This window comes from Gigantopelta aegis, chromosome 4, assembly GCF_016097555.1.
Source record: "Gigantopelta aegis isolate Gae_Host chromosome 4, Gae_host_genome, whole genome shotgun sequence".
NCBI lineage: Eukaryota > Metazoa > Mollusca > Gastropoda > Neomphalida > Peltospiridae > Gigantopelta > Gigantopelta aegis.
Window position 1 is genome coordinate 44,560,944 of NC_054702.1, and position 11,346 is coordinate 44,572,289.

Below are 11,346 nucleotides of genomic sequence, written 5' to 3' on the forward strand. Positions count from 1 at the left end.
GCTATCAGTGCAATCTGATATGATTGTGTCTAGGCTTCCGTCCAATGTATCGAGAATAATTCCCTCCTTGCTATCACTGCAATATGACATGATTGTGTATAGGCTTCCATCCATTGCATGGAGGATAATTCCCTCCTTGCTATCACTGCAATATGACATGATTGTGTATAGGCTTCCATCCATTGCATGGAGGATAATTCCCTCCTTGCTATCACTGCAATCTGACGTGTGTGTATTCTGCTTACACGATAGGGGGATAAAACGTTACTATGCGGGGAAGAACGGTGATGCAGACGATTTTTGTCTTAGGGTTTTACGTGCACGTTCAGAACAGGCTTGTCATGGACGCAGATGTTTGTTCACACCAACTCTTCCGTCCATGACAGAAGATGCAGACGATAACATGTTATACTTATAGGCACGTGCCAAAGCACGTTCATGGTACGCCATGTCGCTTAGGACAAGGCGCAATACGTCGCTTGTGGCACGGAGTACACTGGCAAGGTGTAATATTTAAAATAAGATTAAACTACACAGGTATTATCTGCCATTGAGAAACATGTTTGTTTTGTTTAACGACACCACTAGAGCACATTGATTTAGTAATCATCTGCTAATGGATGTCAAACATTTGGTAATTTTGACATATAGTCTTAGAGAAGAAACCCGCTACATTTTTTCCATTAGTAGCAAGGGATCTTTTATATGCACTATCCCACAGACAGGATAGCACATACCACATACTTTGAAATATCAGTCGTTGTGCACTGGCTAGAAAGAGAAATAGCCCAATGGGCCCACCGGCCGGGATCGATCCTAAACCGACCGCTCATCAAGCGAGCGCTTTACCACTGGGTTACGTCCCGCCCTCAAGAAACAAACTAAAACCCTGATCAGTATCATGTGGTTTCTGACACGGAAAACAATGACGTTGCGTTATAAACGGTAAACCTGTATTAATACCTAATTATATAATGTACAACACACTACTTGTAACTTCCGTGGCCTCTCGGGTGTCGTCGTAGAACAATATCGTCATTTCCGGTTACGTTTTGGGTTGCTATTCGTTAGCTCTGTGTTTTCAATGTTTTTGTAATGCAAATATATATGATTACTGGATATCTTCGGTATACTGATGTACAGACATGTATTTCAAACATGGTTTTAATTTATGTTTGTCACTTTTATGTTAATATTTGTTATCGTTCCGAATACATCGTACATAAAGTTTAAAAGCCAGCTTAGTTTGCTTTTGGAAAATGTAATTGAGTCGAACACTGGTATTCTGTTGTGTCGACCATAAGCATACGAAACATGGGTGGCATGGGGTGGGGGGAACTGTCCACTAGTACTAGAGCAACACCTCAAATTCGGGCAAAATGTGCTAACCTGAGACCTTTTTACCATGTATTTCCAGTAACCTTAACTCATACTAGTTCTAATCCATGTAAGTAGGCGTAGCAATTGGTTTCTAAACCTATTATTAGCTGTTTGGTAGTAATGCTTATATGAATAAATATTGTTATTCAGATTCGGGCAATTTCGTTTAAATTAAGGCAAGAGCCAGCCTGCTCCCTTACAAAAATGGGAGCCCGTACGCCTATGGTGTCGACTCTAAAAGCCGTGAACTGCAGACTCTCTCACCTAAGTCCCCATCTTACACTTGAACCCTCGACCTGGTGTGCTGTGTACGTATCGCCTGCAATTACTGGATTACTCCAAGCTGTTCTCCACACGGTTAGGTCAGTGTCTCTCTACCAACATCAGCTTTCAGTAGCAAAGGTCCTCTGTGCGATGACACTTGTGTTTCGCACCCAGACCGATCCCGCCACTTGCAAACAGAGATCATCATTGTACTCCCCGTGCGGTGTGTCCTCATCGCAGTGTATCGCTTTTCAGTCGCGCGTGTTGCCCCTACCACAGGCCCGGTCTGCGATTCACGTACGTGTAAAGGTGTAAGTAGGCGACAACTGGTGGGGTAATCCATAGAATCACGTCTGTTGTGGTGTAAAGCACACAAATCAAACAAATATTAGCTCACTGCCAGTTTTGGACTTTGATCGAGTCAAACACTGATTTGCGGAACGTCTTCATTTTCTCTATCGTAAACATTCATCAGGGTTTTTTTTGTGTTTTTTTAACTTTTATTCTTCAAAAAGCCCACTGGATTCGCATTTTTATTAAAAGTGTGAAAGAAAATAATAGTGGTGGCTATGTCCGACAATCATTAAAAGTATTACTTGACAACCTTCTGGCTTGTAAAATAATACGATGTCAAGACAAGAATAATATTTGTGTGTGCATCACATGACTCCCGAATTGTTGTTCATCGGTAATTTAATGGCATGCATTACAAGATGCTATGTGGATTGATGGTGATTTATTTTATCAAAACCTTTTTTTTTTCCCTTCTTTTTTTTTCTCTTTCCACTGTACAATTGTTCAGCATTTATGTGGTTTATATATCCAAACCACATGACTTTACCATGCTACTTTCTTGTATAAATGTGGACATTACGCCATCATGGATACAGCCCGTGAAAATAGGTGTTGCTAGACCACAAAATGTAGTAAGCATAAAACTGGCCATTCAGGACGTTTCATAGCAAAATGAGATACGCCGCATGATCCGGATTTCGTTACCGGCCTCGGTGGTGTTGTGGTTAAGCCATCGGACACAGGGCTGGTAGGTACTTGGTTCGTAGCCCGGTACAGACTCCCAGCGAGAGCGAGTTTTAATGACTCAATGGGTAGGTGTAAGACCACTGCACCTTCTTCTCTCTCACTAACCACTAACAACTAATCCACTGTCCTAGACAGACAGACCAGAAAGCTGAGGTGTGTGCCCAGGACAGCGTGTTTGAACCTTAATTATGAGCACGAAAATAAGTTGAAAGAAAAAGGAGAATTTGTGTAGTGAGTAATTGTGTGAATAGTAGTCAACTCCTTTAGCACATCCGTTAGTGGCTGTTTGATGTTTTTCACTTGCTTCTTTTTACCTTTGTGTATGAGTTTATATTAGGCACATACCTCCTTTTGTTACCACGAAGAAAGGAAGGAAATGTTTTATTTAACGACGCACTCAACACATTTTATTTACGGTTATATGGCGTCGAACATATGGTTAAGGACCACACAGGTATTGAGAGAGGAAACCCGCTGTCGCCACTTCATGGGCTACTTTTTTCGATTAGCAGCAAGGGATGCACCATCCCACAGACAGGATATTACATATCACGGCCTTTGTTACACCAGTTGTGGAGCACTGGCTGGAACGAGAAATAGCCCAATATGTCCACTGACGAGAATCGATTCCAGACCGACCGCGCATTAAGCGAACGCTTTACCGCTGGGCTACGTCCCGCCCCTTTTGTTACCATGAATTCAACAATCGAGTTAAGAATGTCATCATTAAAAACACCATATCTTCTTTAAAACAAAAACGAATTTGAAAACTGAAAAAATTTCATAAGATATGATTTGTTGTAGAAAGGATTCCTTGACATTACTGTGTTTGTTTACAGTTTCAAAGTCGAATTGAATGAGCACACTCTAATGTACTTAAAGTGTTGTCATTATTATATAGCATAAAATGATGGAAAAACCCCAATAACTGTTGGATATGGAATGCAAACAGATAGTCAATTATTTTATTTTCAGTTCCCAACAATGCGCGGTAACAGGTCTTTCAAAGATCTTGGGGGTAAAGCTCACGCCTGATGCGCGGTCGGTCTAGGATCGATTCCCGTCGGTGAGCCCATTGGGTTATTTCTCGTTCCAGCCAGTGCACCACGACTGGTATATCAAAGGCCGTGGTATGTCCTATCCTGTCTGTGGGATGGTGCATATAAAAGATCCCTTGCTACTATGGCCGTGTCAAAATGATCATGTTTGACATCCAATAGCCGATGATTAATAAATCAATGTGCTCTAGTGGTGTCGTTAAACAAAAAAAAAGAATTCAAAGATCTTGGAATGAGTTATTTTGTCTGTGGGCAACTGCATACAAACAATACCGTGTTGCTTATTAGAAGACGCATGACATGTGGCAACTGTGGTTTTTTGTTGTGTTTTTGTTGTTGTTGTTTATTGTTGTTGTTTTCTAGAACAATATCATATCTATTGTAGTTGTCATGTTCTTAATACCAAAGTGTTATAGGCTGTTAATGGTAATTAAACAAACTTTCCTTTCTTTTCAGTTCAAGGTTAAAGTTTGATTTGTTTTACACAGTGATGTATTTATCATCGGCTACTGAATGTCTAACATTTGGTAATTCTGACATATAGTCTTAGAGACCATACCACAGATAGGATACCACATACCACAACCTGTGATATACCAGTCGTGGTGCACTGGTTGGAACGAGAAGTAGCCCAATGGCCTCACCACGGGGATTGATCCCAAACCGACCGCGCCTCAAGCGAAAGCTAAATCCTTTCAGATTTGTACAAAAACGCGCCCTGTTAACTGAAGGAATCAAACATGTATTGTATTTTGAGAAGAACATCGTAATGAAAGCAGATAATGCCCTTTCTTTTTAGTTTTTGTCGAATCATATTATAAAACAATTAATTAATTTTAAAAACCCGATTCCGCCAAAATAAGGAAGTATGTCAAAATTATCCTACTTTTCTCCAATGAACGCCTGCCTTATCACACACACTCACGCACACACGCACGGGATGTATATGCTTCAAACTACGCCCGGTACCTGCAATATGTTTTAATTCAGATTTCTTACCTACTTCGTTCAAAAGCATTGTTATGTACTAGGATTCGAAATCGAAATATTGCAATATATTTAAATGTATCGACATTGATAACGATTTCAATATGTGTAATATAATAAACAGTGATGGTAGGACTAAAATACCGAAGCGGATGAGCTGTCCAGACAAGGATAAAAATAGGAAGTTCTTGTGCCCGTCACAATACCAAGCGTACAGCTTAACAAGGTAAGGCGGCTTTCAGTCTTGAGCACAGAAGAAGTGAAAATAAAGAAAACATCAGTTCCTTGAGGTAACATATGGACGACACATTAATTATATTTAATCTTCCCAATCACCACGTCACTAACTCCTTCTAAAAACAAAACGAAGATAATCATTTTTTGCAAGGAATCAATGCTTCTCGATTATTTTTGTCATGTTTCAAGAAAACAGTTTTTGTCTTAGGATTACCAAAGTGCTGGCGGTGAACGGAAACGCTTTGAATGTGACGGGTGAAGTGTTAAGACAGTGTTCTCGTGGCCCGGGAGAGGTCAGATTGGAGGGTGCCAGTCTGTCACTGTCAACACGGCGCCCAGGGGATCGCCGCCAAACACAAGCTTCAAGTGCTCTTGCTTTGGGATGCCTTTTGTGTCGGGTTCAAGTCTCAGAAGACCCTGTTCTCGCCCGTGATCCTTTTCATTATCTTGCAGTTTGTATATGCTAATATAACGTCCTTCTTTCTTCTCATTTGGCGTACTATAATGCCATTGTTTTGTTCTGTGAGCGATAACGGAGAGGGCGATAAAAAAATATTTTTTTTAAAGAATCATGCATCGCTCTCGGGTGGACACAGAAATAGTGATTATGTCCCTAGGGAGCATGTTGGTGAATTTGTGTACACATGATTAGCACACTTGTTTACCCTGCACCCAGAAAAAGATACAATGGGCCACAAGATTAGCCTATTTGTACCAGATACGACAACGTTTTGTTGCTATTGTTATGGATGTGAGCGATAAAGTTACAGGTGTCACAGAATGAAGAAGCCAGCTCAGCAACTCGCTACGAAGACCAGGTAGAAAACCAATAAAACGTAAACCCGGGTGGATAATATAATGCAGACATTACGTCCGTCATTCGTTTAGTGGTCAGAACATGAAACTCTCAAGGTACAGACAGTGGTCAAATATGTTACAACTCTCTTCACAAGTGCGGTTTCGTTTTACTATTTGACCCTGTTTGATTAACTCGTCGCCTGTCGCTAAAACACTAACCTGAAAAGACGATCGTTTATGGTTTAAGTAGAAGTTTGTTTTGTTTAACGACACCACTAGAGCACATTGATTAATTAATCATCGGCTATTTGGTAATTCTGATTCGTAGTCATCAGAGGAAACCCGTTACAATTTTCCTAATGCAGAAAGGGATCTTTTATATGAATCACCCCAGAGACAGGATAGCACATACCACGGCCTTTTGTTTAAAAACCATTATAGTTTGTTGTAATTGAATCTTTTAACAATGTCAAGCAAAGAACAGACTTAACCCACAATACAGACTGAATTAAAGAGGATGTGTATTGAAAGAGTGTACATTTCATTTCATTTCAACTTATTTTCATGCTTATATACAATTAAGGTTCAAGCACGCTGCCCTGGACACACACCTCAGCTATCTGTCTAGGACAGTGGGTTAGTTGTTAGTTGGTTAGTGGTTAGTTTGTACAGAAATCCACGTCAAAGTCTGCTATACGATCATTAACTTTACTAACATATTGTTAGTCAATTCGTCAAAACCGAACACACCTTTTTATTTAAAACATTCAGTCAATAGCATTGAATCATCGTACGTAAAATAGTATTATACCCATTGACTAAGATTGAGTGCGCAAAGCAAAGTTTCTAGGGGTTCGGGGATATGCTCCACCGTAAAATTGTGAAAACTAGATGTCCTGAAATGCAATTTCCTGCATTCTACAAATAAAATTCATCTCTGCCTTAAGATCTACTACCACTAATATTGCCTGCTCCAACATGATCATGACTAATGACAATGATAATGCTGGCAGCATTTCCATTTAGAATTAATCATCACATTGTATTACATAAGGGCTGATATGTTCTCTGTGTGTTCCATAGTAACAAACAGGGCAGTCTGGGAAGTACCAATTCAACTTGAATGTTAGGGGCTTTCTCTCATTATATGGACATCCTGACATCGGAGCTTTTCGTGATCGAGCCAGAATGTCCAATTTTCCGTTATACAACACTCACAGAGATACACCCTAAGTCAGATAGGAACATGACATATCATTTAAAAACCTGTTACAAGAATTAATTAACATTTAATTCCACTTAGGCCAAACAGCGTCAATTGGTTTCGAATGTCAGGTGAAAATGCATTGTCTCGGAAATTAGGTTGTGTGTTGTATTGTCAAGCCACGACAGAAAATTACATGAACGGCTTCAGGTTGCTTTAGGCTATCTACCGTGTTTTTACGTAACATTCTTCGAAATAGGACGCATGGAACGACTGCAAACTGTGACAAAGAATGACCGCGGCTGTGTAAAATGCTAAAACAAGATTAATGCGCGTTATGCCTCAAATACACCTGGCGTAATGTACGTACGACATTGGTCGTTCGTCTCTGCCAGCGCCGTAACCGGGATCGAGACTGGAGTGCGCTCGGCGATAGCCAGAGTAATCCGTTTTGTCTTTACAGATGTAAGTTCATATACCTTTTAACAGTCTATTATTAATAACACACTTTTAAACCGGACTGTTGTGACACGAGTAGTTTTTCAAGAGCGAGAGACTCTTCAGCAAGTCTCTGTGTTGTTCATGGCGGGACGTAGCCCAGTGGTAAAGCGCTTGCTTGATGCGCGGTCGGTCTGGGATCGACCCCCGTCGGTGTGCCCATTGGGCTATTTCTCGCTCCAGCCAGTGCACCACCACTGGTATATCAAATGCCGTGGTATGTGCTATCCTGTGTATGGGATGGTGCTGTTACTGCAGGTCGCTATCGCCCACCCCTTTCTCTGCAGACGGGTGTGTCACGACTGTGATCTCTGCAGACGGCTGTGTCACGACTATGATCTCTGCAGACAGCTGTGTCACGACTGTGATCTCCGCAGACGGATGTGTTACAACTGTGATCTCTGCAGACGGATGTGTCACAACTGTGATCTCTGCAGACGGATGTGTCACAATTGTGATCTCTGTAGACCTGTGTGTCTGACTAAGACCGAGGGCGCAAAGCAAAGTTTCTAGGGGGGTTGGGGGTAACTCATCCGTAAAATTGTGAAAACTATATATCCTTAAATGCAATTTCCTGCATTCTACAAATAAAATTCATCTCTGCCTTAAGATTAACTACCAATAATATTTTTGATTCTGAATAGCACACCCCCCCCCCCCCCCCCTCCACTGTGCCTCAGATACAATTATCTTGAAAAATAATATAATATACATATTGATGTAAGTGTTCCCCTTCTGTTCATGAGCCTTATTTTTAGTTCTTTAATCTACCCATATCTGAATAAAAGGATGGAGTTTTGTCCTCTTCCCAAACATCATACTGTCTGCCATTCTGGGATTTCCGGAAGCACTGAGAGTTGTCAGACCCCTAACCCGAGATTTTTCTAGTACACATCGGGGTTCGCCTCAGAATTCCGAAAACGTTAGAGGTTTTGGTGCTATCTAATGCATTGCCGCTTGCTATGAGACTAATCTACAAAGCTGAATGATTTTGTAATATTCTCCTCACTTAAAGTTGTTGACTGGGCCGTGGGTAACATTTGTTCTATGTGGTGGAGTGTGGGGCAGCGAGTTGAAACTAATATTGAACATTTTGTCCTGGGGCGAGGTTCTGTGTAATTAAAGTCCGAACCAAATTACTCTCCTACCTTTAATTACCATTACATTTTACTCAAATTTTGTCCAGACACAGTTGTGAAATTTTTTTCAGTGACACAGATTCCACATGTGAGACTGTAACGATGTCATCAGTATCGACTTCGCTGAGACCGAATAGGGCAAAATACATGCAGTTTTCTGCTGTCTGCCATTTTGCTTTTTTTTATGGAATACTGTGGCTGAAATAACAGAAATAATAGCTTTTCCCCTTAATTTTTATGGTCTGCAAGATAAAGATAATAACTAGTTAATGACGTCCGATATATGCTTTATCCTGTTCAGGCCGAATGACAGGATAAAGCTGATATCCGACGTCATTAACTAGTTATTCTATATATATTTAACACAGAATAGCCTTCTAGAGACCAGCACTTTACAAATTAAAAAAAAAATCATATACATGTACCCATAACCATTCAAGGTTTGATGCATTGTGCCCTAACCTAGTATTTGCCAATTCCAAACAAAGCATATGTGACAGGTGGATTCATTATTTTGTTAATGTTGTAAATTCATTATGCATATGTATTACATGCATGTCATCCGGGGTTATGAAAAGACAAACATAGCTGCCAAAGCTGCTTTGAATTTGCTTTATGTCAGGGTTGATGTGCCTTACACTGCTCTTAAACATGATATTAGCCAGTGTATCATTTCATGATGATGATCATAGAGCTTGGTGCATGTACAGACATGTCCTTTCAGTTTCCACACTAATGCTTATGCATAGCTTCTGTACTCTGACTTCAGTGGACTTGGTTTAAGTTCGAGTTTTCCTTCTCCTTACTAGGATTCTGGAGTTTCCTTATTAGGATTCTGAGTCTCTCCAGCCCAGTTTTGATTTTGAGTTTGCTTCTCCTAGTCAGTTGTCTTTCTTGACTCACGTCCTCTGTCTGTCCGGTCTATATTAGTCTAGTCTCTACCCTTTGACCAGTCCAGCTTGGGTGACCCTCCTAGGAGCTGATGATCCAGCTGGTATAGCTCTCCAAGTCATTGAGACAATGCAAGCTACCTCACCACGTCAAGGAATGACCATGTATCATTTCAACTTGGCATGTATTTCCATCATTTTACTCATAGTATTAGTTGTAATCCTTGTAAAAATGCGTAATGTTTCGTAAGGAACCCTATATAGCTGTTTGGTAGAAATGCAAATTTTGATTAAATGTTGTTATCCAGATTCGGACATTGATTGCGGTGAAAATTACCCTGTTCCATCAACCAACAAAAAATGGTAGCCCGTACTCCTATGCGAGTATAATCATCTTGGACGTGTAAGGAAAGATACATTCTGGTAGACGAAAAGTAATCGAATCGTTTTGATTTCACCCGGAATTTATTTTGAGGGGTTTTTTTTTGCTTGTTTATGAAATGTTGAATTTTATTTAAAATTTGACCTGTGATATTTAGATTGTTGGCCAGCTCTTTACATTGTGTTTTAGTTTAACTTTTGAATTTTTGTATTGATGTTGATCAATTAGATTTACTTACCTTTGTTTGTCACCCAATAGTCAATGTATTCTTGTGTCATCATTCATTCATTCATTCATTCATTCATTCGTTCATTCGTTCATTCATTCATTCATTCATTCATTCACAATGGCGTAGGAAGGTGCCAAAACGTGGGGCGCGCGCACGCACACATACACACACAGAATGAATGAATGTTTAACGACACCCCAGCAGGAAAAAATACATCGGCTTTTGAGTGTCAAATTATGGTACACGCACACACACATACATACATACATACACGTACACTCACTCACTCACACACACACACACACACACACACACATATATATATACACACACACACACACACACACACACACACACACGTACGTACGTACATACATACACATATCGCTGCTACTACTGGATCCTACGCCAATAATTCATTAATTCATTCATTATAGTTTAAGACTGCAAGAAATACCCAGTTCCCAGGTGTTCCTTATCCCTGTAACTGTTTGACGACGATTGCGTTTATTATCTACCTATCACTCGAACGATGGCCTGTCGTGGGGATCTTGCCGGGTCAACGTCACGTCGGAAAAGATAAAGGAAGAAAGCTTTCACAATTTATATATTATGTTAAAAGTTAAACCATTTGCTCAACAAGGACCACACAGTGCCAACCGGAACAAAAACCAGCTACGATAACAAGAGTCGTTTGTTAAAGTAAAGTAAGCACGCCAATTAAAAGACTGGCCGCAATGTCCAATTTATCGCGCGTATCGGGCACCGCCATCTTAATTCTACAAGTATTTCCCTTTCACGGGATTGCTATCGCGGTTTAATATACATCGTAATATACACACACGCAATAATCCCCAATGGTAACAGGCTCAAGTGCAATTATATATAGTAAATCCAACACGACTATTACAGGACTTATGCAACGCTCAGCACCGTGGGGATGAGATTAAACATATCCTTTGTTTTTCGGTGGCGTCCAAGTCTGACATCTAGGACCACTGTAGCTTACCGGACCAACAATAATCGCCAACACATAAGGTTCACATGGTCTGGATCTCAAGTGTAAATAATACCTCAAATCTGAATATTTTCCTGCTCCAACCCCAATAAGCTGAATGGATCCACTGAGGTGGTTCGATCCTGCGACGCAAGCACCTCAGGCGAGCACTCAACCGACTGTTTCTCAAAGAAGAGTAGAAATGTGTTCATTTTAAAAGCGTGACCATTGGTGCCTGTTCT